Source organism: Rosa rugosa, chromosome 3 (genome assembly GCF_958449725.1).
Source record: "Rosa rugosa chromosome 3, drRosRugo1.1, whole genome shotgun sequence".
In the NCBI taxonomy this organism is placed as follows: Eukaryota; Viridiplantae; Streptophyta; class Magnoliopsida; order Rosales; family Rosaceae; genus Rosa; species Rosa rugosa.
Genome location: NC_084822.1, coordinates 36,421,055 through 36,438,431, shown reverse-complemented (window position 1 = coordinate 36,438,431; position 17,377 = coordinate 36,421,055).

The following is a 17,377-nucleotide window of genomic DNA, read 5'->3' as shown; positions in this document are numbered from 1 at the left end:
GGATTTCGTAACCGAGGCGATGCCTCGGTTAATCCGGAGAGTAAGTGAAAAGTGGTGACACGTGTACGGCTGGTGTGTGATGTCGTATTTTAGCGGACGGCCTAGAACGCGTTGATGTTGACATAAAAGGGGAGGAACCTTAGCGAGATTTGACATTTTGTGAAAACTTCAAACCCGAGTCGTCGTCTTCAAGCTCTCTGCGATTTGCGAATAGAGTCCTGCGGGGCGAAAGCTGTGGAGTCACCGGGTCTTGGGAACGAGGTTTCTATTGGTGAGGACAAGCGCTTGCAATCACAGCAAAGGTTTCATCAGTAAGGTTGGTTCTCTAAATCCTATCCCTGTTCCATTGAATTTCTATGTACTTGTTGTTGTCAGTTTTCTGGGTTTTGTGAATTTGGGGTGTTCTGAGTGTGTAAAGTGGGCTTTGGGGGATGGGTTTTGGTGTTTTTGACAGTTGGGATTTCTGGGTTTGCTAGATGGTCGAATCTGGGTTCAGTGTTTGTTGGTTATTTGTTCCTGTTTTTGTGATTTCTGGGTAAACTGTGACTGATGTTCTTGTCGATAACTGATGTAAGAATAGGCTAGATCTGTGCTTGTGCTAACTGGTGTGGGTTTTAGGGTTTGGGATGGCTAATCGTCATAGAGATATCGAGCAGTGAGGATTCCGGGTCTGACGTGTCGTTCAGCGCGGCGGATAGGGTATTTATTGACTCGTTGCGTCCGTCTGCCCATGCAGGAACCTCACTGCCGGAACCGCTAGAGGTTGAGCCGCTACAGACCATACCTTGGGCAATAGCCATGGGTCGTACGTCACGTCTGGAGAGCTCTAAGGCGGGTGAGGTGGCGGCGGCCAAAGCTAGGCGCGACGAGCACTTGGCGAGCAACAGTGCCGCCAGCGGATCCGCTGGGGATGAGGAAACAGCGGGGGAGGACGCTGAGTCCGCGTGGTTCCTCCAGGATGGCACCCCCGTCGACGAGGCGGGAGGGCGGATGACTCTCGCCGCTGTTAGCAAGATGAAGCGGACGTTCCTGCTGCCGGGCTCTGTGAAGCTGCGCCCGCCGACTGCGGATGATACGGCGTCAATTCTCCCGGTGGGATTTGCGGCCGTTCACGAAGCGATACTCCGCCAAGGAGTGACATTACCGCTGGTGCCGAATCTGCAAATCCTGGTGTGTGTGTCACGCCCCGAATTTTGAATAATAAATTCAAATCCGAAACATGAATAATTACAATTACAAAATCCAAATCTCGAAACTTCGAGTTCATTATTACAATTCACTCTCACAAGCAATATTGTAAAGCTCAAATGAGCATAACACACCTCACAACGTACAATTGCTGTAAAACTCTAACAATTGCTCTAACCGCACGATCACCGTCCTGGTTCTCCTGTCCTGCAGGATTACCCGCTACACAATTTGAATAGTGTACCGGGAGTTGCAACAACACAAAACCCGGTAAGCTTTTTACAGCCAGTATGAGTAAACAAGAAGAACTGTTGATTTAATAAAATACATTTCCTTTAACTCAAGTATAGAAATGTAGAAACATCACAATTACAATGATCACCACAAAACCACTTCACTTTCTCACTCTCATATATATATAAATATATATATATATAAATATTATACACTTATGAGTCACTCCCCGTTACCCTCATAAGGTCACTCAACATTTGGCAGACAGACTAGAGCTCTAACTGATCGTTTCCACCTACCCGGCGCGAGGGCGTGGTTCACGATTTAATGCTATTAGTTTCCACCTACCCGGTACAAGGGCGTGGTTCACTAATAGATGCCATGGTCACCCCCGTGACCTATTGATCTCCACAGATCAATATATCTCAACAAATCAACAATTTATTGTTTCTCAACAATAAATTTAATACCTCTCACAATATTGTTGCTTTTCAACAATAAACTCAACACAACCATAACAGTACATAATATCTCACAATTTCAACAATACATATTATTTCACATAAATAATATATATATAGATAGACATTCACACAGGAATGCCCATTAATACCAACTATAGTTCACACAATGACGACAAAAATAAATTAATTAAAAGTACTCGGTTCGTAATATGAACCACGTGAGGTTTACTCACCTCGATAATCCCGCTGCGTCTTCAATTCCGCTCAAAATACGATCCACAATCGTCCACTAACTCAAACCGTCAATCACCTAGTCAGATACGATCTTAACTTAGCAATCATTCATAAACCACACATATACGGAAATCCAACGGTCGGATTCTAATTTAATGATGATCCAACGGCCAGATCGAATTTATATGATGATCCAACGGTCGGATCCTCACGGATCGCCCTTAGGATCATCCTCCAAAATTATCACGAAGATCCAACGGTCAGATCTTCTTGAATCACTCTAACAAACATCTCCTCAAAATTATACGAAAATCCGACGGTCAGATTCTCACGAATCGCCTTCCGAATCACTATTTCACAATTATACGAAGATCCAATGGTGGGATCTTCGCCCGTGACCACACAAAGTCATCGGGACAGTCATACGATCAACATATTCAAATTTGAAGTAAATCTGACGGTCGGATCTTAGCGGATCGTAAACCGAAGATAAAACGTAAAAACGTTAAATAGTAACGTCAAAACATAAATCCACTATTTATCAACGTTTTCTAAAATGACCTTGTAATATATCAAAACGCTCGTAAGGATGCGTAGATCATCACCTAGATAATAAAAACTCGAAATATGGTCGAATACGCCGCCACAAGCGGCGGTCAGTGGGTGGTCAACGCGGCGGTCAACGACGGTCAACCACCTCCGATGCAAAAGTTGTCAACTACAAACTTGTTCAAAATGACGAGTTGATCCACTTTCATAACTAGCATGAAGTCTGAAAACGAAAGGAAGTAGTCGGAAATTACCTAGAACAGTCGAGGTGACTGGAAAATTTCCAGAATCCGGCGAGAAACTGCAGAAAACGGCGAGCTCCAATTCGACGTAAAAACGTCAATTTAAGGCTTTGATTCCTTCTGAAGAGTTGTTAAGAAACTCAAGAAGAACACACTGGTTCAAGAATCACATAAATATATGGTCTGTAGCTCGAGATATACCGATCGAAAGCTTCGGTGGTCGGAAAAATTCCAGAATTTTGCAGAATCCGGCAAGGCTCGATTTCGACGTCAAAACTTCAATTTAAGGCTTCGATTCCTTCTGAAGAGTTGTTAAGAAACTCAAGAAGAACTCACTGGTTCAAGAATCACTCAAAACGACGTCCTGTAGCTCAAGATATTTGGATCGATAGTTCCGGTCTCGTTCTTGGCGGGGTTGACTTGTAGTTGCTGCTACGGGATGCGCCGCCATGCAAGGCTGCTTCTGGGGGCTTCAGGAGGTTGAGGCAAGCTCGTGGATGGAGTTTTGCGAGGAGTGGTGACCGGTAGCTTGAGATATCAAGCTTGGAACCAAATCGGGGCTGGACGAACCCGGTCTCTTCGCCGCTGCTTCCGGCTGTGCCGTGACCCAAGACCGCAGCAGGTAGCTTCGCAAGGCTGAGACGAAGCCACTGAAGGTTGTCCGGCGTCGATTGATGGCAGGTGGAGGAAGGAAAAGAACGGAGAGCGTTTGCTCTGTTTTTGTGTTTTTCGGACGAGAGAGAGAGAATGATTTCGGACAAGAGAGAGTTATGTTCTGTTTCTTCAATTATGCTCTGGTGTGGTCAATGACAGAAGCTGGGGCATAACGAATTATGGGTAATCATGAAAGCTAAAGCATTACAATCATGAAAAGTAAAGCACCGGTAATCATGTTTTGCTTTGATTAAAAATCACGGTTATTACAATCTACCCCCCTTAAAGGAATTTCGTCCCGAAATTTAAGCGTAAGTCAATTCCTCTCGATTAAGGTTGACCTAACCATAGAATCTCCCATCTTTTCCAAATCTGTAGTAATCTACAAAGCCTCAGCTCTTTGTATAAAAATACATTCCCATGGCCACTAAATCCTTTCATCACAAACGTAAACTCACACAACAACTGCTCAACAACACTCCACATCACATACACAAAATCGTCACATGGATCATCTCATAGATCCTCACATAGATCATCACATAGATCTTCACTTAGATCATCACTCTGTACTGGCATACAAGCACAGTAAACACTCCCACAAAGTGTTTCGCTACTCAATTAGCATCACGGTAAATCTCTATAGTAAAACTCAAGCATGCACCATTCTTCACAACAATAGAGATGCATCACTCAAAACAATCATCCCCAAAAGCACGCCAATAAATTATGTCACCCAGTGATGATGACTTGGGCTTGCTCAATCCTTGGGCTAAGCACTAGGGCTGGCCATTTGGGCCTGAAGAAATCGGACCATCCACATTTCGAACCGGCCCAAACCAATTTGGGTTTAACATTTGGGCCTACTATTCGGGCCGAACAATTGGGCTTACCATTTGGGCCTACCATTCGGGCCGAACAATTGGGCTTAACATTTGGGCCTACCAATCGGCCGAACCAAAAGCATTTTGAATAGGCCCAACCAATTTGGGCTTACTATTCGGCCCACAACTTTTTAGCTCGGCTACGGTATGAAATTGTACATACCGTAGGTATACCGTATATACGTCCGTATATCAAGCATATAAGAGATCCAAAAATATTTGTAGGAGGTAAGGTTCGAACTCCCGACCTCGAACACGAAGGTTTTGCTCCCAACCACTGAAGCAAGAGCTGCCTTCATTAATATATGCTCACGTGTTATATTTATTATGTCATAAGCGACATAAATAAAATAACGGGGGAGGCAAGGTTCGAAACCTCAACCTGCCGCACGAAACCTTTGTCCCCCAACCACTGGAGCACAAGCTGTGCTTAATATAATGTGTACAAATGTTATACTTATTATGTCATAAGCGAACATAATAAAAATAAACGAGAGGCAAGGTTCGAACCTCTCACCTCTTGTACAAGAGCTTTGCTCTTCAACCACTAGAGCACCAGCTGCTCTCTTTACTATCCATGCAACTCCCTTTATTTATTCTATCATAAGCGATAGAATAACAACAAACTGTCGGTACACTCCACGTGCCACGACACGTCTCTTCCGTGATTTACGGAAAGCAAATCACTTTCGGCTAAAGCTGTCTGCCACAGCGTCTCGAGGTTCGGCCTGTCCCCTTACACGCTCAACACGCGCCAACAGCTTTTCCGGGTTTCGGGGCGACTTTAATCCAACGCGTGGATTCAAATTCTGAGATCGTTCATCCAACGGTGGAGATCTGCTCACCTTGTTCTATAAATAGGTGCATCCTGGAGAAAAACTGTTCACACCAAAGAAAAGAAATTTTCCCCAGCCATTCTCTCTCAAACTCTGCAGCCTTCCTCTCGAAACTCAAATCCTTTCTTCATCAATTTCAATCCTTCTCTTCTGATCTTCTCTCCCATTTGAAGATTCGATTTCATCTTTCCTCTGAGAATCTCAGATCTCCAATCACCAGTTCAACAACTCCAATCCTTCTAACAAAATCTCCCTCAAACACTAAACCATGTATTCCTCGATATTCACATCCTCTCACCTCATGACCCAAGAGCCACGAACTCTGCAACTAATGGAGCTCCAAACCCCGCAACAAATGGAACCACAACAACAGCAACCAACAGAGGAGGGAGGAAACACCCAAGCAGCTGGAAGTAGTGCCAACATGGATTTCTGGCAAAGCCGTACCAGATGGATTCCTACTCCAGAACAAATAAGAATCCTCAAGGATCTTTACTACGTCAAGGGATTTAAGTGCCCATCTACAGAGCACATTCACGAGATCTGCCTCCAGCTGAACCAGTATGGACATGTTGAGGGTAAGAACATTTACTTTTGGTTCCAGAACGTCAGGGCTCGAGAGAAGCAGATGAATAGGTGTAATCAGGCTGCTCCAGTGCCCATGGGAACTAGTTCTCTTGGTACTGGTGGATCCATCGATCTCAATTTTGGGTCCACTGGTTCTACTGGTGCTGGTGGATCCATCGACATCAATTTTGGGCCGGCTGGTGGATCCATTGACATCAATTTTGGGTCCACTAGTTCTACTGATGATGGTAGATCCATTGATCTCAACTTTGGTTCCACCTATTCTACTGGTAATGAAGGATTTCTTGATTTAAATTTTGTTTCATATTCTTCCTCACACTTCAACACTAATACCAGTACAACTCTTTTGGCACAACAGGAGGACAAACATCCCTGCAACAACGAGGAGGAGATCACCAGGAGGTTCAAACTCTTCCTCTGTTCCCCGTGCACGGCGAGGACGTCTTTGGTAACCTGAAGGCTACTTCCGAGGAAGGTAGCGCTTTTGGTTACTATTCTGGTGGCTCAGGCGGTTACCACAGTGGCTCAAACGTTTCTCTTGAGCTCAGCCTCAATCCATCCGGAGCTGCTGACTAGGCTTAGTATAGCATAGTCCTCGTTTTCCTTTTTTTTTTTTTTTTTTTTTTTTTTTTTTTTGTAATGTAAAATCAATAAGATGGTGTGCATGTTTTCTTTTCTTTTTGTTTAACCAACAACAACACCAAGGATCGAACCTTGGTCAGCCAATACTATTTTCAAAACCATAAACAACTCTACTGCACACATCTTTCATAATGATGCAATAAAAACAATCACTCAAAACCTAGCAATCAATTAAGTCACACAGAGGTCAAGCTAGTATCCTCTGAGTCAAACCAAACACAATAATTTCGTCGCTAGAATTAGGGATTAATAAAGCTAAACACTTCCTGAGTTAGCTAGGAAAAACCCACATCTTTAGAGTTACACTTACAACTCTAAAAAAAAATCTCGATCATTCCATCTATCAATTGCTTCAACAAGCAATATGTACCATCTTAGCATCTACTAATCGATAATGGTACAACACTCAGTATCTCACCCACGAATCACCTCACTGCTCATTTCACCTCACTGCTCATTTGGTGGTAAGTCAACATCTAGTGGGTCAAAATTCTGTGATTATAGCACTTCACACTAACCACGTCATAATCCATAATCTGTCCTCACAACAGTATCTGGCCTCATAAATTAGTTATACAACACTAGCACTCCTAGAGTTGAAAACAACGTTATTACCTAAGCTCATACATCAACACAATGTCTCTTCACAGTCAATCCTATCACGAGGTCATATCAATCTTTCCATAAGTCAACCATACACAAAATCCATCATAGTAACAACAAATTATGGATTACTACTCAACAATAGTCAGTGAAGCAGCACTCCACAATAATTTCCAATACCATCCGCAGACCTCAAACCACACCCCGACATTTAGCTAATATATAGTAGCTATCCTAAACACCAAACAACTGTGCATGAATGAATGCTCCATTATAACACAATTCCATCACTAAGCAACCAATAACTGCTAAGTATTCTTCAACTCAAAACATCTGCATATCCAACTAATGGAAAGTATCACAACTACTAGTCAAATACTCGTAACGACTTTAGATACAAGCATTGGTCAAACACCATGACCCCAACAACCAACGACTACAATGCACATAAGGATACTGTTTTTCGTGGAAACCATCCTCAATAACTCCACCAGAGTTTAATCCAAAGGTTCCCATTCCTCAAAGGTTATAACTCAAAGAAGCTACACAAACTCCACCACTTCACTTACAAAGTCAACCTATGCCATGATCACTTAACATACTACCCTTATTAAAGGTAACATAAGTATCTCCCAAATTACATCACTACACTCGTACACCAATATAGTCTTGAGAATTCTGTCTCATAATCTCTCACACTCCTATCATCTTGAGTTGGTGAGATCAATTCTCTTTTCAACTATTCCTAGGGTCTCAATCTCTTTCACCATTTCAACCCAAGAATAACATCCATCACATCAACTACAGGTAGACTAGGCAACTCAACCTCTAATGCCTCCACCTCATCCTCAACTGTCTCCATAGAAAGATCCTGTCCCTACATCAGACTCGACCTCTACCTCACCGACTCATCAGAGTTAAATCCAGAGGTTCCTATTCCTCGAAGATCACAACTCGCGGAAACTAAACTTATTCTAATACGAACTTAGTAGACAACTCTACCGTCCTACGGACTTACACGTTGTCTAGACCCCATACTAAGACATACCCAATGATTATACCAGTACCGAAGAGTATATGATGGGGATCCGCTGCAGACGGGCCATCACTCGGGAGGTACTGATTATCACCAAATATGTACCTTACGCTCTGATACCAAACTGTCACGCCCCGAATTTTGAATAATAAATTCAAATCCGAAACATGAATAATTACAATTACAAAATCCAAATCTCGAAACTTCGAGTTCATTATTACAATTCACTCTCACAAGCAATATTGTAAAGCTCAAATGAGCATAACACACCTCACAACGTACAATTGCTGTAAAACTCTAACAATTGCTCTAACCGCACGATCACCGTCCTGGTTCTCCTGTCCTGCAGGATTACCCGCTACACAATTTGAATAGTGTACCGGGAGTTGCAACAACACAAAACCCGGTAAGCTTTTTACAGCCAGTATGAGTAAACAAGAAGAACTGTTGATTTAATAAAATACATTTCCTTTAACTCAAGTATAGAAATGTAGAAACATCACAATTACAATGATCACCACAAAACCACTTCACTTTCTCACTCTCATATATATATAAATATATATATATATAAATATTATACACTTATGAGTCACTCCCCGTTACCCTCATAAGGTCACTCAACATTTGGCAGACAGACTAGAGCTCTAACTGATCGTTTCCACCTACCCGGCGCGAGGGCGTGGTTCACGATTTAATGCTATTAGTTTCCACCTACCCGGTACAAGGGCGTGGTTCACTAATAGATGCCATGGTCACCCCCGTGACCTATTGATCTCCACAGATCAATATATCTCAACAAATCAACAATTTATTGTTTCTCAACAATAAATTTAATACCTCTCACAATATTGTTGCTTTTCAACAATAAACTCAACACAACCATAACAGTACATAATATCTCACAATTTCAACAATACATATTATTTCACATAAATAATATATATATAGATAGACATTCACACAGGAATGCCCATTAATACCAACTATAGTTCACACAATGACGACAAAAATAAATTAATTAAAAGTACTCGGTTCGTAATATGAACCACGTGAGGTTTACTCACCTCGATAATCCCGCTGCGTCTTCAATTCCGCTCAAAATACGATCCACAATCGTCCACTAACTCAAACCGTCAATCACCTAGTCAGATACGATCTTAACTTAGCAATCATTCATAAACCACACATATACGGAAATCCAACGGTCGGATTCTAATTTAATGATGATCCAACGGCCAGATCGAATTTATATGATGATCCAACGGTCGGATCCTCACGGATCGCCCTTAGGATCATCCTCCAAAATTATCACGAAGATCCAACGGTCAGATCTTCTTGAATCACTCTAACAAACATCTCCTCAAAATTATACGAAAATCCGACGGTCAGATTCTCACGAATCGCCTTCCGAATCACTATTTCACAATTATACGAAGATCCAATGGTGGGATCTTCGCCCGTGACCACACAAAGTCATCGGGACAGTCATACGATCAACATATTCAAATTTGAAGTAAATCTGACGGTCGGATCTTAGCGGATCGTAAACCGAAGATAAAACGTAAAAACGTTAAATAGTAACGTCAAAACATAAATCCACTATTTATCAACGTTTTCTAAAATGACCTTGTAATATATCAAAACGCTCGTAAGGATGCGTAGATCATCACCTAGATAATAAAAACTCGAAATATGGTCGAATACGCCGCCACAAGCGGCGGTCAGTGGGTGGTCAACGCGGCGGTCAACGACGGTCAACCACCTCCGATGCAAAAGTTGTCAACTACAAACTTGTTCAAAATGACGAGTTGATCCACTTTCATAACTAGCATGAAGTCTGAAAACGAAAGGAAGTAGTCGGAAATTACCTAGAACAGTCGAGGTGACTGGAAAATTTCCAGAATCCGGCGAGAAACTGCAGAAAACGGCGAGCTCCAATTCGACGTAAAAACGTCAATTTAAGGCTTTGATTCCTTCTGAAGAGTTGTTAAGAAACTCAAGAAGAACACACTGGTTCAAGAATCACATAAATATATGGTCTGTAGCTCGAGATATACCGATCGAAAGCTTCGGTGGTCGGAAAAATTCCAGAATTTTGCAGAATCCGGCAAGGCTCGATTTCGACGTCAAAACTTCAATTTAAGGCTTCGATTCCTTCTGAAGAGTTGTTAAGAAACTCAAGAAGAACTCACTGGTTCAAGAATCACTCAAAACGACGTCCTGTAGCTCAAGATATTTGGATCGATAGTTCCGGTCTCGTTCTTGGCGGGGTTGACTTGTAGTTGCTGCTACGGGATGCGCCGCCATGCAAGGCTGCTTCTGGGGGCTTCAGGAGGTTGAGGCAAGCTCGTGGATGGAGTTTTGCGAGGAGTGGTGACCGGTAGCTTGAGATATCAAGCTTGGAACCAAATCGGGGCTGGACGAACCCGGTCTCTTCGCCGCTGCTTCCGGCTGTGCCGTGACCCAAGACCGCAGCAGGTAGCTTCGCAAGGCTGAGACGAAGCCACTGAAGGTTGTCCGGCATCGATTGATGGCAGGTGGAGGAAGGAAAAGAACGGAGAGCGTTTGCTCTGTTTTTGTGTTTTTCGGACGAGAGAGAGAGAATGATTTCGGACAAGAGAGAGTTATGTTCTGTTTCTTCAATTATGCTCTGGTGTGGTCAATGACAGAAGCTGGGGCATAACGAATTATGGGTAATCATGAAAGCTAAAGCATTACAATCATGAAAAGTAAAGCACCGGTAATCATGTTTTGCTTTGATTAAAAATCACGGTTATTACAGTGTGAATTCGGCCTTGCGTTCGGTCAGGTTTGTCCCAACATATGGCGTCTGCTGCTGGCGATGAACTCCTTGTGGCGGTTGTCCGGGTGCGAGGGGCCTACCGTGGCGGAAGTGCTTCACTTCTACGAGCTGGTGTACGAGAAGCGCCAGGGTTGCAGAGGGCAAGTGAACCTGAGCCGCCGTCAGGGAGCACCGAAGCTGATAGAAAACCTAAGGGATTCAATGTCCTATTGGCGGGGGACCTTCTGTGTCGCCACGGAGGGATGGGAGTACCAGGCTGGAGCGAACGAAGAAAGGCCGACGTTTAGGATTAAGTCGGAATTCCAACCTATCCGAGGTTGGTGACCATTTTCCGCTGGCGGTAGCCGGCGGGGTTTTTATCTTTAAGGCTTTGTATTCTTACTAATCCACTTGTGTTTGTGCAGCGGGACTGCGGTACAACCTAACGCGGGAGGAGGAGTGTCGCATTGCTCGTATCAGAGGCTGCTGGCGGAATCGTAACCTGCTGGACTTTAGACTTCTGACTGGCTGGGAGTTGCTAGTCGACCAGAAACTTACTCGCTCCGTTGGTAAGAAATTTCCGTCAGACCGATGTTTCCTTTGTAATAAGTAGCCGAGACTGACTGGCTTATGTATATTTTCCCAGAAACTCCGCCAGGAAATAAGTCGAGCCGCGACGCTTTCGAAAAAGCAATGGACCGCGCCGAGGTGGACAATTATCTGGAGACTATGTACGCCGAGGGGCTGGCGGCCCAACAGACGCTGGTGAACCCCGAGACACTGGCGCTGAGCCAGTCGGAGGTTCCGGTAGTGCTGCCAATGCCGCACCACTCCCATCTTGGTGAGGATGGCCTGCCGGTAGTGCAGGCGGGGGTCCCAGTGGCTGGCGGGAAGAAGGGAGGCGCTGCGCCTGGGCAGCAGAAAGATCGGATGCCCGCCAACAGGCGTGGCCCCCAAAAGGAAAAGGTGGTGCCGCCGGCGGATACTGTCATTGCAGCAAGGGAGGAACCGCCGGTGAGGGTGACGAAGACTGCCGCCGGGAACCAGAGGGCGCCGGAGAGAAAACGTCGGCAGGCCGACTCCCCTGACGAGGAAGTGGGGGAGGACGTGGAGGTGATCGGCTCGCGCCGACAGAAGAAGGCCCGAGGAGCTCCGTCGAAGACTATTGTGGGGGAGGGAGAAGAGCCCGTCGCCAGCGAGCTAGACTCGTTTGCCGAGTACGCACCGTTCATGACAGATGGGGAGCGGGAATTTCTCTTCCACCTATTCGAACGGCTAGGGTTCGGCGGCCTAGCGGGTATCTCACGCCCGACAGCAATTGACCAATCGCCCTTCAACCTGGCATTTGGGCAAATATCTGCGGGACTGCACGACATGTTTGTGGCGGCGTCGAAGCAGCCCATGGTTGAGGGGGAGCTGCGGGAGGAAATTCAAGGTCTCCAGAGGGAGTTGGCGGAGGAGAAGGAGAAGCTGGCAGAGGCAGAGCGGCGCCTGGCTAAGGCAGAGTGTGACCTTGCCGATGCCCGCGGTAAGCTTCGCGTGGCCATCGAGCGTGACTTGGAGAGGAATGACCGCGTCTCCAAGTTAGAGCGGGACGTTGCGTTGCTGGAGGAGCGGATTGCCGCCAAGGACAAAAAACTTATTATCGTACAGCGGGAGTCCGCCGCCAGGGTGACGGAGTTGAAGCGGTTAGAAGGTGAGGTTGCTCGTCTGAGAGCTGAAGGGAATACCGCTGCGGTAGCCGCTGTCGAGGCATTCAAGCGGTCTGCGGAGTTTAAGAAGGCGATGACCGAGTCGGCGAAGGCCGGGGCCCTGGCAAACATAGATATGCTGAAGCGGAAGGGTGCCATCGACTTCGCCAAAGCGTCAGAGCCCGATGCGCCGCCAGTCAAGAGTACCCCCACGGAGAGAGACGGCGTGGCCGCTCCAGCGGGAGGTGCCCGGTCAGGTAGCGGGGAAAGTGGTGCGCATCCGGCGGAAGGGTCCCAGCAGACTCCCAACCCCACCCCATCGGAGGTGTCGCGCGCTGGTTTCCTGGCGGCGCACACCCGTGCGGATGGCACCATTGAGACTCTAAGTCCGACAGCGCGAGGGTCCGATCAGACGAGTCGAGCGGTCGTGCCGCCGCCTGCCGAAGCAGAAGATGTCGAAGGCCACCCCTGAGGCCAGTTTGGATCGCTCCTGATTTTTCAACTTTGTTTCTTTTGTAGCCGTTGAGGCATGCCATTTTGTAATGTTTTGCTGAATAATATGAAATTTTGAGTTTGTGTTTGCCCCATGTGTTTGTACCGTTAGTACTTTGAGTTACATTTTGCTTTTGTCAATCAATGACACATTAAAGGAATTAAAATTGGTCCAAGTGCACCTCGTAGCGGACGAGGTCCGCTGACGATCGCTGGCGTTGCCAGTTGCCCTCAGTGCTAGACTTGGTAACAATGGTTTGAATAATTCCTCGTTTCATTGATAGCTGATTGATCAGCGTACAAAAGTGGGGTAGTACCCGTCGGGTAGCTTCCCTTAGCTAAATATTAAGCAAAAATTTAGCTAAGTCAAGATGCTCCTGGGTAGCGGTCTGACTATTTGTAATAATACCGAAGGTGTTCAGTATTCCAAGGGTGGGCCGATTTGACGCCATCCTTGTCCATTAAGTAGAAGGTGCCTGGGCTCACGACTTCCACAATGTTGTATGGGCCTTCCCAAGTTGGGCGGAGCTTTGTTGGTGGTGGAATGACTTCTTTCATTACCCAGTCCCCCAGTTGGAGGTTCCGGGCTTTGACTCTGGCGTTATAGAAACGTGATACCAGCCTTTTGTTTTGCAAGTTGCGCAAATGGGCCTTGAGTCTTTTTTCTTCTAGGAGGTCCCTGTCCAGGTTGATGCCGTCGTCGTTGGTGTCTGGGCAGTAGCCCTCGACCCTAGCGGTAGGCTGAGTTACTTCAATAGGTAGGACCGCCTCTGTGCCGAACATCATGCAGAAAGGAGTTTCGCCGGTGGCGGTAGTTGGAGTCGTCCGGATGGCCCATAGGACTTCTGGAAGCTTCTCCGCCCATAAACCCTTGGCGCTGTCGAGCTTCTTTTTTAGCAGCTTCTTGATTATCTTGTTTGCTGCTTCGACCTGGCCGTTGGTTTGGGGATGGGCGATAGATGCAAAACTTAACTTGGTGCCCAAGTTGGCGGTGAACGATATGAGTTCCTTGTTGTTGAACTGTGTACCGTTGTCTGTAATGATTGTGTGTGGGACACCATAGCGGCAGTAGATGTTCTTCCAGAGGAAGCGAATGACCTTGGCAGTAGTAATTGCCGTTAGTGGCTCCGCCTCTATCCATTTGCTGTTGTAGTCGATGGCTACAATGATGTACTTGAATTGGCCCTTGGCGGTTTGGAATTTTCCCATCAAATCGAGGCCCCACGTGGAGTGAACCCAAGGGCCGATGGTGACTGACAGAGGTTCCGCCGGTGCATGTGGGAGATCCGCGAACTGTTGGCATTTGTGGCAAGACCTCGAAATTTTCCGGGCGTCATCACCCAGTGTGGGCCAGAAGTAGCCCTGTCGCAATGTGCGGTTGGCCAATGATCTGGCACCTGAGTGGTTTCCACATTCTCTGCCGTGGATTTCCGCCAGGACGATCTTTCCCTCCTCTGGGGTTAGGCAGCGGAGGTTGGGGTAGGTGAACCCCTGACGGTACAGCTTGTCATTCTGAATGTTGTAGCGGGTTGCTCTCCGCTTGAGCTGTCTTGCCTGGATCTTATCCTCTGGCAATGTGCCGTTGCGCTTATATGCAATGATCTCGTCCATCCAGCTGGAGTTGACTTCAATGTTGAAGATCTCCGCCAGGGTCTTTGTGATGCTTGGCTTGTCAAGGTATTCTACCCTTGTGTCCGCTGGACTCTGATGTGGCTGGGCGGTTGCCAGTCTCGCCAGTGAATCAGCCTTGGCGTTCTTTTCCCTGGGGATTTGTGTGATGTTGTGAAATTTAAACTTTTTTAGCAACGTTTTGACGTACCCCAAATATGCCGCTAACTGCTGGTCCTTGGCTTGGAAGCTGTCGTTGACCTGGTTAACGACTAGCTGGGAGTCGCTGAATATGTTGACGCTGTCAGCCCCCGAGTCAATGGCGAGGAGTAGACCGGCGATGAGTGCCTCGTACTCCGCCATGTTGTTTGAAGCTTTGAAGTTGAATTTTAACGCATATTCCGCGTTCAGTCCCTCGGGTCCTGTTAAGATGATTCCGGCGCCGCTGGCCTTGGCGCTGGCGGAGCCGTCCACATGCAGGTTCCAATCTGATTGTGGGGGGGCTACCTCCTCAACGGTCACCATTTCTGTTCCGGGCCTTGTCTCAACACCGGGCTCCGGCTGCCGCTCGGTTAGCTCAGCGATGAAGTCCGCCACTGCCTGGCCTTTCATGGCGGTTCTTGGCCTGTAATCTATGTTGAACTCGCTGAGCTCAATGGCCCACTTGCTGAGGCGCCCCGAGTGTTCAGGGTTCTGCATCACTTGCCGCAGCGGCTGATTGGTTAACACATGGATCGTGTGAGCCTGGAAGTATTGCCGGAGGCGTCTGGCAGCAACGATAAGTGCGAGGGCCAGTTGCTCCAAGGGAGGATATCTTGTTTCTGCTCCGTTCATGCCTCTGCCGGCGTAAAACACTGGAAGCTCATCTTGGCCTTCCCGCCGGACAATGGCGCAACTTACCGTCGATGCCGAAACCGCCAGGTAGATGAATAGTGTTTCTCCTTGCACAGGAACAGAAAGGAGAGGGACTGCCGCCAGGTATTCCTTTAAGCCCTGGAACGCCGCCTGGCACTCTGGGTTCCAGTTGATGACCTTCTTGTGCGTTGTTTTGAGGAGTTTGAAGAATGGGGCGCACTTATCAGTGAGTCGAGAGATGAACCGAGAAAGGGCGGTTAACTTGCCCTGGAGGCACTGGACGTGTACCTTATATTCAGGATCTGCCAGGTCAAGGATGGCCTGGACCTTGTCTGGGTTAGCCTCGATGCCTCGCTCGCTGACGATGTAGCCCAGGAATTTGCTTGCGGTGACCCCAAAGAAACACTTCTCTGGGTTGAGGCGCATGCCGTAGGCCAAGAGAATGGTTACTATGACCTTGAGGTTTGCCACATGTCCGCTGGCCCTTACGCTCTTGACTAGCATGTCGTCCATGTAGACCTCGATGATTTTTCCCAGATGCTCAGCGAACATGGCGTTCATCAACCGCTGGTAAGTTGCACCGGCGTTCTTCAGACCGAAAGGCATGACATTGTAGCAGTAGAGGCCTTTGTCGGTGGTGAAGGTGGTGCATTCCTGGTCGCTGGGGTGCATCTTGATCTGATTGTATCCGGAGAAAGCGTCCATCATGCTGAGGAGCTCATGTCAGGCAGTTGCATCGACTAGCTGATCGATACGAGGTAGCGGGAAACTATCCTTTGGGCATGCCTTGTTGAGATTTTTGAAGTCGACACACATCCGCCACTTGCCGCTGGCCTTTTTGACCATTACCAGGTTTGAGATCCACTGGGGATAGATGACTTGGCGGATGAACCCAATGCCCTGGAGTTTGGCAACCTCCTCTCTGATTGCCCGGTATTTTTCCTCATCAAAGGCCCTTCGCTTCTGCTTGATGGGATAAAAGGAGGGTTTGATGGTCAGTTTATGAGTGATAATTTCAGGAGAGATACCTGGCATGTCCGCGTATGACCATGCAAAGACGGCGGCATTATCGCGTAGGAACTGAGTGAGTTCTGCCTCCACCTCTGGGTTTAGATGGGCGCCTATGCGGACTGTCCGCTCAGGGTGTTCGTCCGAGAGGCAGACAACCTTTAGCGACGTGTCAGGGTCGACCGGCTCCTTCCGTACATACTTCTCCTCCTCATCCCTAGGATCCTCAAAGATGTTTGGTGGCGGTGCCTCACTACCCACTGTCAGAATTTCATGGCGGCGCGTCGACCGCGCTATAGTCGTTGAGTAACATTCTCGTGCCAGCTGTTGGCTTCCCCTGACACAGCCCGTGCCGTTAGGTGTGGGGAACTTCATGAGAAGCATGTACCCGGCAATGATGCACTTGAGCTTGTTAAGCACTGGTCGACCAATGATGGCGTTGTACGACCTGAAGCAGTCGACAATAATGAATTCTGTATGTACCTCCGCCATGCAGGGGCTAGTGCCAATAACCAGCCGCATGTAATCTGACCCCAGCGGTTGTGTGACGTCACCGGAGAAGCTGAGCAGTGGCTCGTGATCCTGGAGTAGTTTTTTGTTCCGCTTGAGATGGTCGTAGCAACCATTGAAGATGACGTTGACAGCGGACCCGCTATCTACCAAAATTCTCCCCACCGAGAATTTGCCCAGAATGGCATCGACCAAGAATGGGCCGTCATGGGGTAAATGCACTCCGCGCTCTTCCTCCTCCGAAAAGGTAATAGGTTCCCAACCTGATTTTGGG